This window comes from Odontesthes bonariensis, chromosome 5 (genome assembly GCF_027942865.1).
Source record: "Odontesthes bonariensis isolate fOdoBon6 chromosome 5, fOdoBon6.hap1, whole genome shotgun sequence".
NCBI classification, from domain to species: Eukaryota; Metazoa; Chordata; class Actinopteri; order Atheriniformes; family Atherinopsidae; genus Odontesthes; species Odontesthes bonariensis.
In genome coordinates this window covers 33,406,692-33,410,520 of record NC_134510.1, presented here as the reverse complement: position 1 = coordinate 33,410,520, position 3,829 = coordinate 33,406,692, and positions in this window count along the sequence as shown.

Sequence of the window (3,829 nt, the reverse complement as noted above, 5' to 3'; positions counted from 1 at the left end):
TACTGTGATTGTTTTCTAAAGCCAACCAAGATATGTTTTTTGTTTTTTTAAAGTCAACCAGAAAATGACATTCTCTGTTACATGTTGTGTTGACATGTAACCAAGGCAGTCAGCAAAACTTTTCTAGCTCTAACCAAGTAATAGCATTGCCTAGACCAGTGGTGTCAAACTGAACTGGTTAAGACCTTCAGTGCAGACAGTTCAATTCAATTCAATTCAATTCATTTTTATTTATATAGCGCCAAATACAACAAATGTCATCTCAAGGCACTTAGATAATAAAGTCCACTTTAGGGCACTGTAACACCATTCAAAGGATATCTGTTGGAACAGGGAAACACAAGTTAATGACCACAATAATGTCACATATACATAATGTCATTTGAGAAATTAAACAGGGGAAAAGGAGAGTAAAGTGAGGAAAGGTGTGACAGATGAGGCCCCCCAGCAGTCTAGGCCTATAGCAGCTTAACTATGGGATGTTTCAGGATCACCTGAGCCATCCCTAACTATAAGCTTTATCAAAAAGGAAAGTTTTAAGCCTGGTCTTAGAAGTGGAAAGGGTTTTGTCTATATAGTGTATATAGCTTCCCGGACATTTACTGGCAGCTTATTCCACAAGAGAGGGGCCTGATGACTGAAGGCTCTGCCTCCCATACTACTTTTAGAAACTCTGGGAACCTCAAGTAAGCCTGCAGTTTGGGAACAAAGAGCTCTGTTAGGAAAATATCTTACAACGAAATCTTCAAGATATGATGGCGCTCGGTCATTAAGAGCTTTATATGTGAGGAGAAGAATCTTAAATTCTATTCTGAATTTAACAGGGAGCCAATGAAGAGAAGCTAAAACTGGAGAAATATGATCTCTCCTGTTAGTTCTCATCAGAACTCTGGCTGCAGCATTTTGAATCAGCTGAAGGCTTTTCAGAGAATATGTGGGACAGCCCAATAATAAAGAATTACAGTAGTCCAATCTTGAAGTAACAAATGCATGGACTAGTTTTTCTGCATCACTCTGAGACAAGATGTTCCTGATTTGAACAATATTACAAAGTTGAAAGAAGGCAGTCCTAGAAACCTCTTTTATATGCGAGTCAAATGATTAATTCTGGTCAAAAATAACTCCAAGGTTCCTCACTGTAGAACTAGAAGCCAAGGAAATGCCATCTAGAGTAACTATATAGCTCGACAATTTCTCCCTAGAGCGCTCAGGTCCAAAGATAACGACTTCAGTTTTGTCTGAATTGCAACTGAATTTGTCAAGCAACTGACAGTTCAGTTGCTTGAATGAAACAAGTCAGCTGTGCTGCTGCAGGGTTGAAACAAAAACCTGCAGCCACACCGGCCCTTTCACGATCAGTTTGAGACCACTGGCCTAGACCCTACCATGAAGTAACAAACTGTTTTAGGAAAGTGTTGTCTTATTATTAACGGAACATACGTTGGTCTCAATCTCAAGTGGTTATGGTTTAAAGCTCAGAGGTCAGCTGTCGAGCTTGTTAAGCAAGAGGCTACTGTGACATCTACTTTGATGGGGAAACACTCATATGAGTTGTATTTCACTTCTGCCATTTGTAGGGTTGCACTTTACTGGACACTGTTATGAGTCATATTGAGGGGCAGGATCAAACGACTTATGTCTGTTTTACGTGTGCCATTCTTCCCCTAGCAAATACCAGAATGTGCCAAAATTGACATCACTATAAGTGGTGTGATAGAAAATGAATACACACATTTTCTTAGCTCCATACATGGGAAAGTTTTATATGTTTCTGATGAAAGTTGTTCATGACCTTCAGTTATCGTCTCTACTCAACAAAGAACACTGTGTGAGCAAAACATCCTCTCACGGTAACAGGGAAAGTCTCTTGATAGCAGCACTGTGTTATCTTGCCCAGCTCATGTGTATAAAGACTCCCTGCAGCTGCACCCCTTTGTCGATCCCTCTGCAGACTGCAATGCTTTCTGTATCACTGACGGACCTTTCTTGTAAGAACACTGGCACTTTACTGTTGGTTCTGCCAGTCACGCACCAGATCTTTGTAACCTGGCGTGGACAGCACGAAAACAGGAAGAACTGCAGAGAGGAGTTTGTGACAGGGTCCATCTCTCCAGGCATCACCAAAGCCAAAGAAGGTACAACTCTTGTAAATGTTACAAAAATATAAAATAAACACTTAAAAGTAAAACAGAGCAGTTGAAACTGTGTAGTTATGTTAGAGTATGCATATTGTACTTCCTCTGAAGCTTCTTTTAAAGCTTTTCCTGTGCTGTTGCGACACATACTGTTTAGGAAGAAGACTGCAGTGAGTGCGGCGTGCCTGATGTGTATAAACAATGATGATGTATAAACGGTTAATAACTGGTTATGGTGCTGTGTGGAAGTCACAATTTGCTTGCTCAATGACCTATGTGATGAGCATATTAGCAGCTTCATATGACCATTTCAGTTCGAGAACTTGTTAAACAAAACATAGAATAAATTCTGAAGTTTTGGAGTCCATTATTTAAACTATGGTTGTTGTTTTGGTGCAGAAAAAGAACCAATAAGCTTGAAGGTCATGCTCTTTTGGTGAACTATGTTTTCGCTGTAGCTTTATTTACCTCCATAAATAACACCAGTGATCAGTGGAAATCTCTGCCTGCCATGTCTGTTTCTCTCATTGATTCTTTGTGACATATCCAACCACCCAAACTACCACCATAAGAGTAAAAGCTGTTTACAAGAGAACAATGCTGCAATTTCCAATCATGGAAAACTGATCCAGCAGCCTCAGTGTCTGGTTATCGATTGTGGCTTCGTTGCCCAGCAGAGAGAGAAACAGAGGAGTCTTAGCTTGCTAGGAGACGCTATTGAGAAATAGTACTTTAAGGACCATTATAGCAAGCTGTAAAAGCTGGATATTGTGATATGCTGAAAGGTCAAACATCAGAATAAGGACTTAGATTTCACACAAAGAAGTGGTGCTTTATCAGTACTGTAATTGTACCATTCATCTCTGATCCAGTTCAACTTTTAAGACTTGTGACCTTAGATAGTTCTATTTTTTCTAAGTGAATATGAGCAGAGTTTTTCTGGCAGGATATGGACAGACTGAGATGCTGAATGATGGTTATCACCGGTTGTGCTGGGGGATTTCCAGCTGGCCCCAGTGGAACTGTGATGGGGTCTGGGCCTGCAGAGGGGGGCAAGTGTGAGAAGAGGTTCACCGTAACGAGGGGAGGGGGGGGGTGAGGGGGAAAAGTGTGAGATATCCTGGTGAGGACAGGTGCAGGGCAAGCAGGTTGTGGCAGGCAGAAAGAGCAGGAGCAAAGATGAGCCTGCATGTGAAATCAGAGCCTTCATTAAACAGACAAGCACAGGTGGGTCCTTGTCTCTGGGTGAAAGTGTCTGAACTGCTGACTCCAGACCTCTGCGTGGCCTGACCACTCTGGATTGAACCGGTATCACCCACACACAGACACGCTACTGTAGCATTGGGGTGGGTCAGGCAGCGGGCCATGAATGCCAGGCGTGCCAGGCATATCAACCATACCAAATAACTGCCTACTGAGCTCAGCTCCTGTGGTGAAGAGCAGCAGCACAAATTACAGGAAACGACGTAGCAAAAAGCACGTTCTGCAACATGTACTATAAATTTTCATGGAATATTAACACTGCACCTTGATTTCTATGCATTTAAAATGCAAGTTCCTCTAAATAAATTATTTTTAAACAGGTGCTGTGCAGGTTTTTTACAGATGTGCAGGAGTTGTTGTTTACGCTCTCTCCGTGTCACGTCTTTGTTGTAAATTCTTGTATGAGAAGGACCTGGGTGACTCATTTATCA